Source organism: Vicugna pacos, chromosome X, assembly GCF_048564905.1.
Source record: "Vicugna pacos chromosome X, VicPac4, whole genome shotgun sequence".
In the NCBI taxonomy this organism is placed as follows: domain Eukaryota; kingdom Metazoa; phylum Chordata; class Mammalia; order Artiodactyla; family Camelidae; genus Vicugna; species Vicugna pacos.
In genome coordinates, this window is record NC_133023.1 from 79,751,949 (window position 1) to 79,772,918 (window position 20,970).

The following is a 20,970-nucleotide window of genomic DNA, read 5'->3' on the forward strand; positions in this document are numbered from 1 at the left end:
TTGTCACAGTGTAGCCCATGATACCATCCTCAACAGCAGGTGATAAAGACTTATCAATATGAACAACACAAGGGGGCCATGTGTGTCTGGAAGCTCAAACCCCAAAAAAGAGACTATCAGTGGCTCATTATCATAACCTGGAAGTAATGTGAAACATGGTGTTTCACAGGCTGAGCCCCATGTTATAGCAAATCTATTCATTATTTCAAAAAGAAATAGATAAAGTGAGTAATATATTAACCAGGGCGCTTGGTCAAATTGGGACTGCACTTGGGAACAAGCCAGGTAATTAAGAAAAAAATATATCAGGCCACTGGACAGAGTTTCAGGGCATTGAACTTCTGGAGGCAGAACTTTGCAATTGTAGATTTATTTGATTTTGTTTGTTTAATATTTGCCTTCCTCATTCACCACAGTACTCACAGAGCCTAACAGTTTTTGGTAAATGTTTGCTGACTGAAAAAATAATTGATTGCTACTACATGGTCCTGTGTGGTCTGACTTCTACCTCTCCTCTCAGCCCCAGCTGCCAGCATGCTCTACCTGGCTTTCTGGACTCAAACTATAGTGACCTTATTTTCATTCCTTGAATGCACCATATTTTCTACTATCAAAGAGCCCATGCTGCTCCCTTGGCTTGGAATGATCTTCTACCCTTTTCCCTAATTACTCCTCATTTGTCAGATATCAGCTCAAGTTTTAGGTTTAGTTTCCTCAGGAAAGCCCACCTTGCGCTCCATGACTAAAGCAAACTTCCTCTTCAAAGCTTGGACAGGAGCTAGCACAGGTGGGGCGGAGTTCCATTTTTTTGTGTGGTTATTTGACTGATGTTGATCCCTATCCCTACCTGATGAGATTGTAGTTTACACGAAGGCAGGGACTAGGTCTGTTTCCACTCAGCATTACAGGTCACAGCACAGTGCCTGGGACATGGTGAGTGCCTCACCATTATGTGTTAAATGAAGAAGAGAATGAATGGAGCGTGCTGTTACCTTGTCATGGAAGGCATCTGATACCACTTAGGATGGGGGAGGGACATTGGAGGAGCCACTGCTTACCCTCCAGTTTCTTCAATTTTTCTCACTTCCTTTATTCTCCTCTCCAATTATTTGCTGCCTATGATTACTCAGCTGAAGTGGCCACTAGAACCCTGATAGGCTAGGATAATTATTTGTACAGGGTGGGTAAACTTATGCCCATGGGCCAAATCTGGCCCACAGTCTGTTTTTGTAAATAAAGTTTTATTGGAACACAGTTATGCCCATTTATTTATTGCTCATATTGCCTGTTACTGATTCTGCCCCACAGCAGCAGAGTTGAGTGGTTGCAACAGAAACTGTCTGTCCTGTGAAGCCTAAAATAGCTCCCATCTGGCCCTTTTCAGAGAAAGTTTGCCAACTCCTTTTTACAGAAATGTATGGGTTTTTTTGAAAGCCCAGTATCTGAGTGTAATTTAAGATGTATTGCTGGACTTTCTGGTTACATACTTACAATGATCACTGTGTGTGAGTGCTTCACAGAAAAGGATATTAGACAACTAATAGTCTTTCCACACAATCTTCACAAAAGAAGGGGTTCTTTCATTTGTAGCCAGAGTTGGCCCTAGTAGAAGCCTGCAAATTTTGAGTTCCTTGCATAATGATAGCTAATATTTACTGAGCACTTTCAATGAACTAGGCTTAGGTCTAAACACCTTACATGGGATTATCTCATTTATTCCTCACAACAGCTCTATTGTACATAGGCTATTATGACTATTCCTACTTTACAGATGAGGAAAATAAGATAAAGAGAGGTTACACAGCATGCCAATGTCACACAGCTCGTGCAACTACCCGAACAAGAATTTGATTTGGAAAACTGACTCCAGACAAGACCTGTGCTTTTAACCAATCCACCATCCTGCCCATTTGATTCTTTCATTCCAAAAAAGCCATACTATTTCTAATTTCCAAATACAAAGACATTTTATGTGCTGTTGTTTCCAAGTGGGATCACTGAAAGTTTTGAGATTTGGAGGTAAGATGTGGAAACACTTTTAAAATCCTGGTGCTTTGCAGACTTCCAGACACATAAAACTCAACCAATAAATGTCTTTTTTGTTGTTAGAAGTGAGCTAACACGGAAAAGGAAGAGGATGAAGGCAAAGAATTCTTCTCTAGGAGTTTCACCTCTTCTTAGGTCATTGCCAGTAAATGAGGAAATAGTTCCAAGTGTTGGATTCGCTGCTTAGGGATCTGGCTAAGGGAGCATGTGAGAGGAAGTAGAAATATCTTAATACTTTGATTTGCTCTTCCTTGTAAACAAAATGGAATATCAAAGTAAACAGTAATTAATTAATTATAGTACAGAATCAATAAACTTCACTCTGTAAAGATTAAAAATAATGTGAACACATTTCACTTAATGAAATATGACTACAAAATCTAACCTGTTTCATTCAAGTTTCCTGATATGATTGAACAGACTACATGAAAACAGTTTTGTCTCCACAATCAATGCTTAGCTCTTTTTTTTTTTCCTTTCTGCATCTTGTTCACTGTCCTTTTGTGCTCTGGTTAGTTCAGTGATGTACTCTGACAGATCAAACCCTCCTGTCATAAAGAGGCCATGTGATCTCAGACATGGGATCATTTAAAGAGCAGATGCACAAATTGCACCAAAATTGAGATTCCCTTCGCCGACAGGACATATTGTGCTTCAGTTTGTGCACAAAGCTTTGCTTCTGCCTTCTGTGATGATAACTGCACCATTTGGGGTCAGCATTGGCAGCAGCAAATTTTATATCCTTTATTCTCTGGTTTGTGTTGCAGTGAACTCACATGGCCAGGAGTCTGGTTGCACTCTACGACTTGGTTTTTAGTGACTCTATCCTGACAATTAATGCTCATTATAGCTTGTAGCTGACCCCAACCCCCTTAATTTGGTAAGATAACAAGTTTAAGGGACACCTAGATGAGATGTCCAATTTCCACTAATGGGCCCGTACTGTTTTAGTGAGGGGAAACTTGTGAACCTGCTAGACACCACAAGACAGCCCAATTTCTTCAAAAGTTGCCACAGCCCCATTCTGTTGAGGGCCTTAAAGGCTTCTGTTAGGTCAAAATACCATGTACAATCTTGATGTTCCTCCCCATGTTTTTGCAAAATCATGATCATGTAATTATCTTGCTTACTTTGCATCCCATTCTGATTCCTAGAGCTCGTGGTTGCCAGGTGCTGTGTTAGGAAAGATTTTGCCAGTCAGAGGAGTGGTAGGAATAGATTCTTCCATGCTGCTGTTCAACAGCCATTGTGTGTCTATATGCCCTAAGTACTAAGGATTTAACAGTGGAACAAACCAGACAAGAATCCCCTGCTCTCATTGAGCTTATGTTCTCGTTGGGAGGAAAACAGAAAAACAAATACAGGATGTCAGGTGGTTATAAGAGTTATGAAGAATACTAAAGCAAGTTAAGAGGAAGGAGGGAGAGAGAGAAAAATGGGTGATCAGTGTTACGGGTATGTGATACTTTAGGGAGGGTAGTTCAGGGAGTTTAATGGAGTAGTTAGGGACCCACTGAAATGAATGAAATAAGGGATGTCAGAGGGAACCGCATGAACAGCAGCAAAGCAAAGGCTGTGTGGCAAGAGAGTTATTGTGCTTGAGTTATTCAAGGAACAGGGAGGAGGCCTTTGCTAAAGGGCAAAAGCAGAATGAGGGAAGGGGGATGGTACATGGTGAAGTCAAAGAGATAGTTGGGAACTAGATAATGTAAGGTTGAGTGGGTTCAGTCAAGGCCTTTGAACTCATGTTATGATGAAAACTCATCTTGGTTTTACAGTTTTTGTTTTAGAGTTTCCAGTTGTAAACTGGACCATTAATTAATACAACACTGTTTTATTTAGTTATTTTGATATTTAGTTGCAGTGGTAAAAGCAGCTAGCATATATCTCAATAGCTCAGAGAACTGTATTTTCAAAGAAAACATGATTTGGAAATAAGACAATTAGAACAGGAATTGATACATATGTGGTGTAACAAAATTGTGTCTTAATTGAGATAGACTAGTTCCCAATTGATGGATGGCTTACATTGTGGCATGATAATGTCTGACATTTTCAAAATGCTTTCAGATTTGTGATCTCATCAGACTCTCATAACAACCCCAAGAGATGACGGGGATAAGTCGCATTGCTGATAGGATAACGACAGGAGTTGATATGGTTTATCCCAAGATCATCCAGAGGATGAGTCAATATCAGAGCAGGAGACTCCTGACTCTAAATAAACCACCCCCTCACTGGCTGCTAAAAGGATTATTGAGTAACTTTTTGACTCAGAGTTCAGGATGTTGAGTCCACCAAATTACTAGCTTGTTTCTCCCTTCTGGCTCCCAAGGGCATAAAAATATGCACTACAGAATTGAGTAAGAAGGCAAGGGATCTCTCTCTCTCTCTCTCTCTCTGTCTCTGTCTCTGATTCTCCCAGGGCAAAGTCACTGACCAGAAGCCTATATACTTTGAAAGCATAGCTTTCCAATCAGAGAATGGTTGTGTATGTAGGACCCAACCAATTCCATCTTGAAGATCACATTACAGGGGCTATCCTTTCCCCACCCTTCCAGAAACCACTCTAGAAGAGTACAGCAGCTATTTCTGAGTCCCACGTGTCTGACTAATAAGGCTCAATACTTCAACAAGTTAAACTTCTGCCATCATATTCTCAATTTAACAGTGTATACAGAAAAAAAAAAACCTAAAAAGAAAGATATAAATGGCATAAAAAGTGTATATATATATTTTTTCTAGTTTTATTTAGAAGTATTAGTGGTATATTTGCTAGCATCTTCCTGGTGATATGTGGTAAAAAGTACCCCCTCCTAAAAATGGTACAATCCCCTTCAACAAATGGAATGCTGATTTAAATAGAGAAGAGTCATTTTTTGAACATTATCAAGTAATTGAGTGGCAAAGTGAAAGAAAGAATTCAGGATTTTTGAGTTGTTGTTGTTGTCAAATTTTGCTTATTTTATTTCTTAAAATGTCCAGAATCCATCCACTTCCTGTCTCCACTACCACCATCCTACCATCACCTCTTTCCTAGTCTACTGCAAGAGCTCCTCATCTACCCACATTCACTCTGGCTCCCCTTTCATCTGTTCTCTTGATGACAACCAGATGGTCTCAGCATAAGGGACACCATATCAGCCTCATGCTTAAAAGCTTTATGGCTTCCCATCACTCTTCCAGTAAGCACAAACAAAACTCCCTAATGTAGCCTACAAGGCCCTGTATGATCTGGCACATACTTATTTCTCCAATCTCATCTCAAACCCTTTCACTCTCTTCACTTACAGCCACATTTGTCTTTAAGTTCTTCATGTCACTATGCTCCCTCCTGCTATGGGGCTTTTGGATATATGTATTTATTTGCATAAGTTCCTTGTTATTCCTGCCTTTCTCTCATCTCTTGCTCATCCTTTAGATCTCATTTTGAGTAACTCCCTCAGGGAGCCTTCCTCCATCCCCCGACCACGCCAGCTTCAGCTGTTACCAAGTGTCTTGGCACTGTGGACTCGACTTTGTAGCACTATACAGATCCTTTTTGACATCTGTTAGTGTAATTAGTTGATTATTGTCTGTCCCCCAACTAGATTGTCAGCTCTTTGAGAGCAAGAACTTACCACAGTATTCTTAGTGCCTAGCACACAGTATGTGCATGACACATAGTAGGCACTTTTAATAAATACATGTTGAATGACTGAGTATGTTTAAGTACATTGGGTCAGTATTTTTTTCCCCTAGAGGACAAATACTGGGCTTTTTCAGTTTTTCACATTCTTTAAATTTACTGACGGGATTCCATAGCCATGTCTAAGTTTAAATAGTTGCCTATGTTTTGTAACAGTACATTCAAGGGTGGTAAAAAACAAAAATAAACCTAGTTAGGGCTCCCATAAATTTAAATACCCATGGAATAAAAGAAATAGACTTTTGCAATTGGAATTTCTGATGTCAACCATTAAAAAGAATGCCACCTTATTAGTGCCATTAGAATAATTAAATTTTTAACATTTTGTCCATTGTGGTTTACCCCCTTTTGAGTAGACTTCATATTTTAAGAGCAATCTTAGGTTCACAGCAAAATTGAGCAGAAAGTACAAAGAGTTCCCATATACTCTCTGCCCCCATGCACTACCTCCCACACTATCAACATCCTGAACCAGAGTGGAACATTTGTTACAATCGATGAGCCTACACTGACAGATTATAACCATCCAAAGTCCATAGTTTACATTAGGGTTCACTCTTGTGCTTGTACATTCTATGGGTTTTGAAAAATATATAGTGACATGTAGCCACCATTACAGTATCACACAGAATATTTTCACTGCCCTGAAAATCCTGTGTTCTGCCTATTCATCCCTCTCTCCCCACTTACCCCTGGCAACCACTGACCTTTTTGTAGTTACCATAGTTTTGCCTTTTCCAGAATGTCACATGGTTGGAATCACATAGTATATAACCTTTTCAGATTAGCTTCTGTCACTTAGTACTATGCATTTAAGGTTCCTCCATATTTTTTCATTGCTTGATAGCTCATTTATTTTTAACATTGAATAGTATTCCATCATCTGGATGTACCACAGTTTATTTATCCATTCGCCTACTGAAGGACATCTGTGGTACATCTAGCTGCTTCCAGGTTTTGGGAATTATGAATAAAGCTGCTATAACCATCCAAGCAGGTTTTTGTGTAGACATAAGCTTCTGCTTATCTGGACAAATATGAAGGAGTGTGAATGCTCTATCATATAAAAGTATATTTAATTTTGTAAGAAATTGCCAAACTAGCTTCTAAAGTGGCTGTATCATTTTGTATTCCCACCAATAAATAAAAGTTCCTGTGTCTTTACATCCTCACCAGCATTTGTTGTCAGTGTTCTGAATTTTGGCCATTCTAATAGGTATGTAGTGGTATCTTATTATTGTTTTAATTTGCATCTTTGTAATAATATATGATGCATAGCATCTTTTCATATGCTTATTTGCCATCTGCCATCTTTGGTGAGGTATCTTTTCAGGTCATTTGTTCATTTTTTAATTCAGTTACTCATTTTCATATTGTTGAATTGTTTTTTGTGTATTTTGAACAACAATCCTTTATCAGATATGTTTTTGGCAAATATTTTCTCCCAATCTGTGGCTTGTCTTCTCATTCTCTTGACCTCATGTTTCACAGAACTGAAGGTTTTAATTTTAATGAAGTCCAACTTATCAATTATTTCTTTCCTGGATCTTGGCTTTGGTGTCCTATCTTAAAAAAATCATCACCATACCTGAGGTCATCTAGGTTTTCTCCTATGTCATCTTTTAGGAGTTTTATAGTTTTGCATTTTATATTTAGATCTATGATCCATCTTCAGTTAATTTTTGTGGAGAGTGTAACTAGAGCTATACTAGTTGTTTGTTCTTGTTTTTGTTTTGTTTTGTTTTGCACATGGATGTTCAATTCTTCAAGAACCATTTGTTGACAGGAATTTCTTTGCTCCATTGTATAGACTTTGCTCCTTTGTCAAAGATCAGTTGACTGTATTTTTGTGGGTCTATGTCTGAACTCTCTATTCTTTTCCATTGATCTGTTTGCCTATTCTTTCACCAATCCCACTTGGTCATGATGTAGAATTCTTTATATACATTGTTGGATTTTGTTGAGGATTTTGGCTTATATATTCCTGAGAGATATTGATCTGTGGTTTCCTTTCCTTGTAATGTCTGTCTGATTTTGGCATTAGGGCAATACTGTACTTATAGAATGAGTTAGGAAATAGTCCCTCTCTTTCTATCTTCTGTAAGATATTGCAGAGAATTGGTATAATTTCTTCCTTAAATGTCTGATAGAATCCACAAGTGAACCTATCTGGCTCTGGTGCTTTCTGTTTTAGAAGATTATTAATTATTGATTCAATTTCTTTAATAGATATAGGCCTATTCAGATTGTCTATTTCTTTTTGTGTGAGTTTTGGTAGATTACGTCTTTCAAGGAATTGGTCCATTTCACCTAGGCTAAGAAATATATGGGCATAGAGTTTTTTAATAGTATTCCTTTATTATCCTTTTAATGTACATAGGATCTTTTTTTTATAGGATCTTTAAAGATGTCCCCTATTTCATTTCTAATATTAGCAATTCCTGTAATCTCTCTTTTTTCCTTAGTTAGCCTAGCAAGAGGTTTATTGATTTTATTGATATTTTCAAAGAACCAACTCTTGGTTTTGTTGATTTTCCCCACTGATTTTTTTGTTTTCAATTTCATTGATTTCTTCTCTAATTTTTATTGTTTTCTTCCCTATGCTTACTTTGGGTTTATTTTGCTTTTAAGTTTTAGAGATTTCTATTGACATGTCCTCAAACTCAGAGATTCTTTCCTCAGTCATGTCCAGTCTACAAATGAGACTATCAAAGGCATTCTTCATTTCTATTACAGTGTGTTTGATCTCTAGTGCTTCTTATGTATTCTTTTTTAGAATTTCTATCTCTCTGCTTATATTATCCACCAGTTCTTGCATACTGTTTACTTTTTCATTAGAGTCCTTAGCATATTAATCATAGTTGTTTCAAATTCATGGTTATAATTCCAATATCCCTGCCATACTCAGTCTGGTTCTGATGCTTACTTTGTCTCTTCAAACTGTATTTTTTGCCATTTAGTATGCCTCATAATTTTTCATGATGTACTAAAGGAAAAGATCTCCAGTACATAGGCCTTTAATGATATGCTGGTAAGGTGTAGGGGAGAGGGAAAGTTTTCTATAGTCCTCTGATTAGGCCTCAGTCTTTTAATAAACCTGTACCCATGGGCTACAAAATTCACCAGTGTTTCTCAGTCCTCCCCCCTCACATTAGGTAGGACAGGATGGCTGAAGGGAACTGGAGTATTTCCCTTCCCCCAGAATTGGATATTTCCCTTTCCCCAGGTGGAAAGCCAGAGCAAGCTGAAATTGAGTATTTCTTTTCCCCCAGGTCAGTTAGGCTCCAATAAAACCTGAACAGGTTAGGCTCTGGTAAAATAGATTCTCTTGAGGGTAAGCCTTGTTAAGAACACAATGCTCTGGCTTATTTCAAAATAGCTACTTTCACCCTCCCCCTGCCAGAAGCCTGAGGGGATGTTCCTTTTTACTTCCCTGTAAGAACCTAGTAAGAGCTCCAGGAGGTAAAACTCATTAAAGTGTGGGATCCTCCCCCTGGAATTTTTAACTCCCAGACTTGTCCACACTCAGCCTCCAGTAATTCATCAATTACAGTTCAAGGTTCCTTATTCCAGCAATGGTTTCTGTGGAGGCTTCTGCTTAGGTAAGCTGTAACTCTCTATATCTGCCTGGCTGACTTCCTGTCTCTTCAATTTGAGGGCAGCATTTTACCTTGTGGTTTTGCTTCTTTTGTGGGTCTAAGAAGAGCTGTTGATTTTTCAGCTTGTTCAGCCTTTTACTTTTTGTCAGGATGGAGTGCTGACTTCCAAGCTTCTTGCCTGCAGGACAGGAAATCAGAAGTTCCTGTTGTATTTTTAATGCCACCTTCCAATGTAGATGTTATCTCTGTAATGCTTAAATAAAAATTTTAAATATAAAAAAAGTAATCTGATCTGTGTTAGAGAGTGAATTACTGTACAACTGAGCAAATAGCTATTGTTCTCACCAGGCAAAGGTTAGGTTTTCTGTAATAAAAGGACTTCAAACTCAGTGGAGGAAGCAATAATGGTTCCCTCTTAGGAGACAGGGACTGCACCCCAAGCCATTCTTATTTATGTTTACTTAGATCCATCTCTGCATCATCATCACCTCCTCTTGTAGTATTAAAAGATGCCACAGTTGGCAGAGTCCTTCATGTGTGCAAGAGTGATTGAAGAGGCTAAATGTGAGGCAGTTTTCTCTACATTCATGTGCATAAGGAGATCTAGCTGTCATTTCTGTGGCCTTTCACAGTTTACAGTTCTAAGAGTCCATTCCAATTTGCAGTCTGACTCTCCCAAACTTGCTTTCAACTCTTCCCCAACATGAATCTTCTCTTCCTATCAGGTCAGTCTTCAGACTGTCCTTGACATGTCATGTTCATTCCTAGTTTCTGCCTTTGCTCATATTGTCTGTTCTTTTAAGGAAGCACTCTGTTATCCTCTCTTGCTCTCCTTCAGTGTCCACCTGGCTTAAGTTCAGACTTCTCTGTGAAACTCTCCACCACCTTGGCTTTTTTGGATGTATTCTGCCACTTCTAGTCAGCACCACAGCATTTAGGCCATTTGTTTTGCTTTATAGCTTCCTCTAGTTTATGTATTCAAGTCTTGTCTCCACAATAAGAGATTATATCTTATGTCCCTTTCACATCCCCCATGGCACCTAGTGCAGTAGAAGGCACATCATCATAGGTTCTACTTGTTGATGACTTGCATGATTGTTGTCTGCTAAGTATGTCTGAAGTATTATAGTAATAGGAAAATCCTCAGAGCTCTGCTTTACCTTACATTTACTTGGGGAGGGGGATTACCTGTTTATAGTTCGTAATTTGTACTTGCTATGTGGAAACTGTTAGAATGTGCACCTAATCTAGTATAATTCCATTTACCTTAATTCTAAGACCTTCTTTTTTTGGTGATCCTGGTATTTCATTTGATTTTAAAGGCAATGATGATATAGTTATTAAAGAAACTAGACCCAATCCTGAAGATTTTTGGATTGATCTAAAGATTGATATTGCTTTAACACTATTTCTGCTTATTTAAATCTCTTGAGATGTCAGTTTTATAATTTGGGCTTTCTGCTTTGTCTAGATAGCAGCATTTGTCACTAATTTTTAGTTGTCTATCTCCATGATTATCTTAGGATGCTATGCAATGTTTCTATTGTCATAGTTAATATATGACCTCAGTAGTATTTGTATTTATTTTCTTCATCCTCTTCATGTCATCTTGTGAATGTTTTCCATAGCACACACTCAGACCACAGGAGCACTTGGATCTTGTATGAATTACGTGTTAATTGAGAAGCAAACTGGAAGCTTACTGCAAAGACTGGTTTCTAAATTCCTTGCTTGGTTATTAGTCTGGGCTGACAAAGATAAAAATGAACCTACTACAAAATCTTTTTTATATCCTTAGTGATAGAGGGGAATGGTCAGGATACCAAAATCTACAATATAACTGCCTGTATTATTATGGTAACTTAAGTGGATCTCACCTGAATCTTAGCAATAAGACAAGTGACTATTGTTCAGGAAATTTGTGCTAAATCTTTTGCCAGTTGGTAATAAGGTCTAGAGATCTTAGTCTTCACTGAAATTTTTTATGTAACTGTCACAATGCAGCAAGCATGAATCCTTGCTATTCCATACTAATTAAACAGTTCAAAGAAAATGAAGCAAAAAGCAAAATAATGTTATATTTTTCCAAGAGTTGCAAAAGTCTGGATTTTCAGCAAAGTAATGTTTCAGAAAAAGAAACATTGGTTGCTGAAAGAGGTAAGTGACTCCATGTGGGATGTGTTTATAAAAGGATACTTAGAGCTTACCAAGGGGTGATAAAGCTAGATGACTCTTCTGAAGGAGGAGTGTCCTTGCTGATTTAAGAGATTATCAAAGGAAGACTAAGTCTTGGGAATTTACAGAGGATGAGAGCTGTAGCCAGTTAATATGGCATTAGATAAGATAGCTCAAAGGACTCTCAATGGAAACTGCGGTAGAATTCCTTTAGATCTGGGAAGGTAATGATAGCTTAGGCCTGAAGCAATAGTCTTCTGTGATAGAGATAGGCTTAAGAAGTCCCAGTTTTTATTAGAAGTGAGACCTAGAAAACAAGAATTATGTAACACAAATACCCCAGACTTTTGCAGCTAGTGAAATGAAATCACATGAACACTACTATCCAAATTTCATCAACTACAAGGCCCCACTTGCCCACAGAGGAATTTAACCCCGTTTTCAAAGACTCTCCAATTATCTCTAGCCATTCTCAGCAGGAGGGTTTACCACATGTGTCTGTAACAAGCTTACTCATATTCTTATAGTCCAGCCTGCTAGATGAGGCACCTCGTCACTACCTCTGTTGCTGATGACCTTCATGCATATAGTGCTGAGCTTCTAGTTCTTGAGGTTTTGAAATCTGGGATCCTCATTCAACTTTGTATTAATTTTGCCAGTTTGGTCCTAATCATAAATATTTGAGCCTAGAGTCACAGAAGGTCCTTCATGAAATGGTTTCTTCAGCTTTTGGCTTTATCTTCCACACTGAGTCTTGACTCCAAAGAGCTAGCCAGAGCACCAACATTGTATCTTTACTTCTGTTCTTTCAAGCTCTATCTCTTCTACGTGCCCCAGAAAAAAAACAACAAACAAAAATCCAACTTACCACTCCTTCTTCAGCCCAAATCACAAAGTCTCCAAGCGTACAGACTTATGCTAATAGGTAAAGGAAGGAAATGTGTAAAGTGTCAGGTGATTTCTTTCAGACAAAGTTCTAGCACTAGCTTCAGCCTAGTCAAGATAGTCTGTTACACATATAACAAAAGCATAGGCTATGTTTCTATTAGGGATTAGGTGGAAATAGGAAGACCATATCAGAGGAAGGAAGCAGTGGTATAAAAGGAACCACCACTTCAGAAAGAGAATTAAACCTTGAAAGAGTCAGTGACTATCTTTGTCATTCTTTCTTACTGCTCCCTTTTACTTTTTCAGGTATAATTTCAATATTGAGTCAAATTCTTTTTTTCCTTCATCTTTAGCTCCAGAAGAGGACAGAAATTAATTAGCATTCAAAGCTGAACAAACACAAGCTATGATAAGTTTTCATCACAGAGTGCTATGGAAAGTGATTGATGATGTTGAGTTTGGTAGACCTCTTTGCCTTAAATTAATTCTATTTCATATTCAAAGCAGACTTCTATTCCATAATTCATTGGAATATCTTTCCAGGCAAAGAAGCCTTAATACGGAGATAGCACTCTCAAACTACAGTTATTCCAACAAAGAACACATGCAAGTAGCCCTTTTTAATTAGTCATCTCACTATGAAGATTTTCAAACCATAAAAAAGAAACAAATATTCAAACCATTACCCCCTGTCTTGAAATAGAAGAATTTACATACTTGATTTGTTATATATTGTTACCTATGAGGGAAATGACAATGAACCCCACTTCAGTTGGTATGTTGTGAATTGCCAGACAAAAGTGGAAAGGAAGAAAATTCTGGAAGCTGTGGGTGAGGACTCAGGAGATCTTAAAGTCATAAGAAAAATTCTTGAACATCAAGAGTTTCTGACAACATAGGGAAGAATCTGGAGTTGGTAAAATATTATAAAGGATGGAAAGTACTATAATGAAAAAGCAAATGGTTAGATTGATCTAGAGCTGTGGTTCTCAATAGGGGGAGATTTTGCCCTCTAGGGGACATTTGGTAATGTCTGCAGACATGTTTTTAAAATAACGTTTTAGACTTTAGCATAGTTTTAGAGTTACAAAAAAGTTGCCAACACAGTACAGAGACTTCCTGAATACATCTAGTTAGTTTCCCCTATTGTTAACATCTCACATTAGTGTGATGTATTGTTACAAGTAAAGAAACAATATTGACACATTATTATTAACCAAATTTCACCCCTTATTCAGATTTCCTTAGTTGTTATCCAATATCTTTTTTTCTGCTTCAGAATCCCATCAAGGAAACCACATTGCATTAATTGTCACGTCTCCTTTGACTTCTCTAAGTGACAGTTTCTCAGACTTTACTTGCTTTTGACGATCCTGACAGTTTTGAGGAGTATAGGTTGGTTATTTTGTAGACTGTTCCTCGTTTGGGATTTGCCTGAGGTTATTCTCGTGATTAGACTGGGGTTGTGGGTTTTTAAGGGGGAGGATGATAGAGGTGAAGTGCCATTCTTATTACATCATATCTAAGGCTATCAACATGACTTATCACTAATGGTGTTAATCTTGACCACCTGTCCAAGATAGTGTTGTGAGTTTTATCCACTGTAAATTATTTTCCTCCCATCCCATACTCTTTGGAAGCAAGTCACTATGTGTACCCCTCACTTGCAGGGTGAGTAGTAACGCTCCGTCTTGTCAAAGGAGGAATATCTACATAAATTATTTGGAATTCTGTATGGGAGATTTGTCTCTTCTCTCATATTTATTTATTCATTGTTCATTTACATGAATATGGACTCCTGGATGTTTATTACAGGCATTTATATTTTTATAATGGTCTGGGTAGGGTGCTTATGGCATCTAGTGGGCAGAGACCAGGGATGTTGGTCCTATAATGCACAGGACAGATCTCCACAACAAAGAGTTATCTACCTCAAATGTCAACAGCACCAAGGTTGAGAAAGCCTGCTCTAGAGCCTCAGATGTTCTACTCTGTTAGATGTTGCATATGGAAATACAGTTCTAATGTCACAATTGAAGTCAGTGAGTAAAAGTTGTGTTTCTGGCACAGAGTCAGAGTTAAATAACTTTGTTGGAATGCATAAAATGAATAATTCTTTTGGTGTTATATAGATATAAAGTAGATTTAGTCTCTTGCAGACTATGTATTGACAAAATGATCTGGAAAGTTGAGGGAGCTATCCAGACTATTCAAATCCAGTGGAATCTTCCAGAGCATAGGTGCACTTAAGTAAAATCAAAATTCTTATGGTAGCCTATACAACCCTGAAAAACCAGGCTCTCTCTACCTTTCTGTCTTCTTTCCATGCTACTCTGCCCTGGGTTCTCTTGATTCATCCAGCTATACAAGGTCCAAGTTCAGACTGCTTTATGACCTTTGGACTTGATGATCCTTCTGTCTGGACTGCTCTTTCCCCAGACTTGGGCATGGCTGCTTCCCTTTCATCATCCCCATCTCAGCCTAAACATCATCTTCTCAGTAAAGATTTTCCTTATCACCTTATTTAAAGCACGTCTCCACACAAAACATACTCTTTATTTTCTTTGTTATAGTTGATTTACAACGTTGTGTTAGTTTCTGGTGTACAGCAAAGTGATTTCTGTGTATCTACCTATATATACACAAATAGGTATATATATATATATATATATATATATATATATATATATATATATAATCTATTTCAGATTATTTTCTATTATAGTTTATTACAAGATATTGAATATAGTTCCCTGTGCCATACAGTAGGACCTTGTTTTTTATTTTATATATAGTGGTTTGTATCTGCTAATACCAAACTCCCAATTTATCTCTCCCCCAACTTTCCCCTTTGAAAACCATAAGTTTGTTTTCTCTGTCTGTGTGAATAAGTTCATTTGTATCTTTTTTTAGATTCCACATATGAGTGATATCATATGATATTTGTCTTTCTCTGACTTACTTCACCTACAATAATAATTTCTAGGTCCATCCATTTTGCTGCAATGAGCATGATTTCATTCTTTTTTATGGCTGAGTAATATTCCATTGTGTATGTGTATGAGTGTGTGTGTGTGTGTGTGTATCACATCTTTTTTTCTCCATTCATCTGTTGATGGATTCTTAGTTTGCTTCCATGTCTTGGCTATTGTAAATAGTGTTGCTATGAACATTGGGGTGCATGTATCTTTTCAAATTAAACTTCCCTCTGGATATACACCCAGGAGTGGGATTGCTGGATCATATGGTAACTCTATTTTTAGTTTTTAAAGGAACTTCCAAACTGTTTTTCATAGTGGCTACACCAATATATATTCCCACCAACAGTGTAGGAGGGTTCTCTTTTCTCTACACCCTTTCCAGCATTTATTATTTGTAGACTTTTTGATGATGGCCATTGTGACTGCTGTGAGGTGACACCTCATTGTAGTTTTGATTTGCATTTCTCTAATAATTAGCAATGTTGAGCATCTTCTCATGTGCCTGTTGGCTATCTGGATGTCTTCACTGGAGAAATGTCTATTTAGGTCTTCATTTTTTAATTTTTATTTTTATATTGAGCTGTATGAGCTGTTTGTATACTTTATAAAGTAAGCCCTACTTGGTCACATCGTTTGCAAATATTTTCTCCTATTCCATAGGTTGTCTTTTCACATGGAACATGCTCTTGATCTCATAGTTTATGTTGTCCATAGCACTTACCACTTTCTGAAGTTATCTTTCATTTGTCTTCTACATTAACACACAAGCCCTGTAGGAGCAAAGACCATGTCTCTTTAGTTAAGCTTGTATCCATATGGCCAGTCTGGCACAGAGTCAGAGTTAAATAATTACCTGTTAAATGGATGGATAAATGAGTTTGGAGTAAAGATTTAACATTTTCTGGTAATTCTGAATTTTTAAGAAATGTTTTTTGCTTTTTTAGCCTCAAGAAAAAATGGGAATTGGGGAGTAAAAGTTCAAAATTCAAAATATTTTAAAAGAACCATTTGTGGTTTGAACACTTCATCATTTAGGAGTACACTACATGGTGTATACATTTCATCAGATCATAAAGTAGTTATGCTTGTTATAGTGCATGTAATGAAATTATTCAAGTAATTACGAATCTAGACTTGCATTAAAAATAATTAAAATTCTATTCCTAGATTTTTTTTTCCCATTTAAGAGACGAGGAGAAACCCTTGAGGAAAGATGAAAACATCAATGTTGAAGCTGTTAGGTTTTAGGATTTCAGAGTCCCAAGCAGATATAGAAAACATTCACTCTTAGAAAACAAACCAAGAGACGTGAGCTAGAAAAACATGCCAAAACTCACTGCACATAGACTTTACCCCCACGGAGTGTTGTCTACTGAGTTTTATTTTCTGAGATAGTACTATTGGCATTGAGATATAACTGAGATATTACTGTCTTCTTTGATGCTTCATTTCATGAAATTTTGAAAATAGAAAGTTTACAGTCTTTTGCTTTGCTTTTTCAATGCAGATTTTTAACAATAATTTATTGAAGTGAAATTCACATAGCATAAAATTAACAATTTTAAAATATACAATTCAGTGGCATTTAGTACCTTCACCATGTTGTGCAACCACCACCTCTATGTAGTTTCAAAACACTTCTGAACTTCAAAGTAAAACTCTATATCTATTAAGCAGTGTCTTATCTTCCCTCAGCCCCTGGCATTCACTCTTCTGCATTCTCTCTATGGATTTATCTATTCTGGATAGTTCATATACATGGAATCATACATTATGTGACTTTTTGTGTCTGGCCTTTTTCACTTGGCATGCTGCTTTTAAGGTTCATGTGGTAACCATATATTAGAATTTCATTCATTTTTATGGCCAAATAATATTCCATTGTGTGGTTATGCAACATTTTGTTTATCCTTTCATAAAATGATTGACCTTTGGGGTATTTCCAGTTTTTGGCTATTATGAATAATGTTACTTTGAACATGGGTTGTACATGTATTTATTTGATTATGTGTTTTCCATTATTTTGGTATATACCTAGGGGCGGAATTGCTGAATTATATGGTAATTCTAAGTTTAGCTTTTTGAGGAACTGCTGAATTGTTTTCCACAGCTGTATCATTTTGCATTCCCACTAACAATGTGAGAGGATTCCAATTTCTCCATATGCTTGTCAACACTTGTTATTTTCCTTTTTTAAAAACATAGCCTTCCTAGTGGATGTGAAGTGTTACTTTTATTGTGGTTTTGATTAACATTTCCCTAATGACTAATGATGCTGAGCATAGTTTCATGTGTTTATTGAACATTTTCAATGTAGGTTATTTCTGACATTAGAATATTTCTGAACTTTTACAGTTTCTTTGACATAGTAGAGAAGATAGAAAGATCAGAAGGTAAACAGGAATAAGAGAGCCAGTGTTATAAAATTATATTTGGCAGATGCCCCAAATGTCTTCCTGGCCTCAACCCTGAGAATGTCACATTTTCCGTAACACTGGAGAGTTCCTTTCTGATATCAGGTCTTACTGGCTTTGCATATTTGCTGATACAGTTAAATGAAATAGCAGGAATGTCATGAGAGTGGCAGACAGGAAATATGGAAGGCATATAGATGGGGCAAACTGACTATGAACACCATGTATCCATTAGGTAAAGAGAAGGTTGCAACCTGGATTTGACCTTTGTAGAGTAGATTGACCACATGCAGACAACTGACAAATATATTGGAAAAGTTTGTATTTTTTTCTTAACAAATTAACTAATGGAGAGGAAATCATCTTTCCCCCCAAAATTTCCTTTTGCTTTCTCAGACACATTCCATGTAAACTGAACAGACCATATTTTCCTTAGATATTTCTGATGCTTTTTATCTGAGCAATTCAGAGTTCTTTAATAAGTATGGTTATGATAATTTTACTTATGATTAGGATTGTCAAACTTCTGGGAAGTTGATATGATTTAGGCGATGTGGCAAAGTAGGATGAGCTTTGAGCTCAGTCAGGAGATCTGTGTTCCAGTTTCCAGTTCTGAAATAACTCATGCTGTAACCTTGGATAAATTACTTAACCTCTTGAAGCCCCAGTTTCCTCATTTGTAAATATATGAATGGTTGGACTCTAGATTATCCTTAAAGTTCATTACAGCTGTAAAATTCTACTGGAGAAGTTTGTGCATTATGCTAAATTTCAAAGGAAATGCAAACTCTTTCTTTGTTTGTGTATATAAGAATTAAAACTGTTGCCTCAGTTCAAACCTATGTCAACAGGATAAGTTAAAAAGGGGAAAAAATAAGGCCCAGGGACACAGACTTTCAAGTTTTGAAGCTATGCTCCTCTTTGTGTACTGGCTAAGTGCCTCGGTACTTTATACGTGAGATGATCTGTCCTCTGCCCTGAGGTTACTTAATCTACATTTTGCAATGTGTGTCATAGATGTTTGTTTATCAAACATCGTGTAACTGGCTCATGACAGGACATAGCACTATTTTCTAGTCAGTGGCTAAAGCATTTCTCATCTCCTGAACTTTTCCAGTCTTAAATTCCATCACTTTTGTGACCTCAAATGAGGATTCCTTGACTTTCACTTAGTCTGATGATATGTTTTACTTTCTGCAGGAAGATACTGGATTTTGAAACTTCCCCCTCCCTTTACTTGTAAGAAAAAGTTATACCAAAAGATTCACAGGGTGATTTTGCCCTGTCATCACAGGGGTATCCTTCTAACACAGGACCCAGGGAGCTCTGGGTCATCTCATTGCCAGGAGAGTACAACTAGCAACTTTAATCCTTGGCGAAGTCAAGAGCTTATGGTCTATCTGGGAAGGGTTATGTTACATTTAGATACAGTATAGCATGAGTGCGTTCCTAATCTTGGGATTAAAACATAAAGCCAATGGAAAGGGTGAAGCTGGTCATCTCAGATGAGAGAAGTTGACATGGTCTTTGTTTTAGTGTTTATTTCCAAGTTTAGAAATATTTGCACATTACAAACTGTAGTAGATAAGATAAAGGCTCTATTAAATTTATGACCAGAGAACTTTATTAGAAAACTGATCTGTTCTGCATTATCTTAAGACCCATTTTTGATTGATATATTTATTACCTCTTGGCTCTTTCTTCCTTACTTTTTCTCTTTCATCCTTTCTTTCTTCCTTCCTTCCTTCCTTCCTTTCTTTCTTTCTTTCTTTCTTTCTTTCTTTCTTTCTTTCTTTCTTTCTTTCTTTCTTTCTTTCTTTCTTTCTTTCTTTCTTTCTTTCTTTCCTTTCCTTCTTTCCTTCTTTCCTTCTTTCTTTCTTTCTTTCTTTCTTTCTTTCTTTCTTTCTTTCTTTCTTTCTTTCTTTCTTTCTTTCTTTCTTTCTTTCTTTCTTTCTCTCCTTTCTCTCTTTCCTCTTTCTTTCAATTTACAAGTGTTCATTGCATCAATCCTTTTTTTGGTTTCTGTATTTAGTCTTTCTCTCAGCCCCGGGTCAGCTTGTTTATTTCCCAAAAAGCATCAGCCTCTGTAAGATGCCAGGAAACAGGGTAGAGTATGGGGTGTGGGAGAGGGAAGTGTGACTGAAGCTGAAGGGACTTTTAAGGTTAGCATGTTCTTTCAATTAAGCTGTCACTCCCTTAACTTTTTTCCCCCAGTAGAATGTCAAAATATTGTACTTCTCCCCCCAAAAATCCCCCAAACTCAAATCCTATACAAAAGACACAACCTCTTTACCCTGAATCAAACACTATTTTGTGTTGGTGACTTATTTAAAGAATCATTATATTTAGTTTTATTTAACATTACCTTTGTGATTTCACAGCAGATCAGTACGAGCATTTGTTTTCTTCTTGTGGCCTATTTATAAATGGGTCTATTGCTACAAATTATTATTTTCAATTTCTTTTGAAAATCAGAGGAAAAGTGTTTTGGTGACATGAGTCAGTTACCATGAAATGTATCATTTGATTCAGTAAGTCTATACCTAGGAGTTATTATAAGAAAATAATTAGAGAGACACAAATTTGTTCAAGAATGTTCATAATGGCATCATTTATAGTACTGGAAAAACTTATGAGCCAGCCTAAATGTCCAGCAAACAACAGGTGACTAGTTAAATAAATTATGTAACATCTATATGCTAGAATATTATGCAGCCCTAAACAATGTTTTTAAAGAAGTTTTAGTAACATGGGGAGAGCTCATGTTAAATGTCAACTGAAAAAGCACACAAAATCCAATTTTGGAAGAAGTATGTAGCAGAAACTGATAAAAATACATCAAAATATTAACAGCGGTTCTCTCAGGGCAACAGAATTGTGGATTTAAAAAGCATTCTTTGTACATTTTTGGTGTTATTTTCCATGATGAATAGCTATTACTTTTATAGAAAAATATGAAAAGTTATCAAATATTTTAATGAAAGCAAATTAAACAAGATAGCATTATTTGCCTATCAGATTGGCAAGATTTTTATTAAAATTTTTTCCTTCCAGTTTTATTGAGATATAATTGACATACAGCACTATATACTTTTTTGGGGGGAGTGGAGGGAGAGGTAGTTAGATTTATTAACTTATTTATTTTTTAACTGTAGGTACTGGGGATGAACCCAGCACCT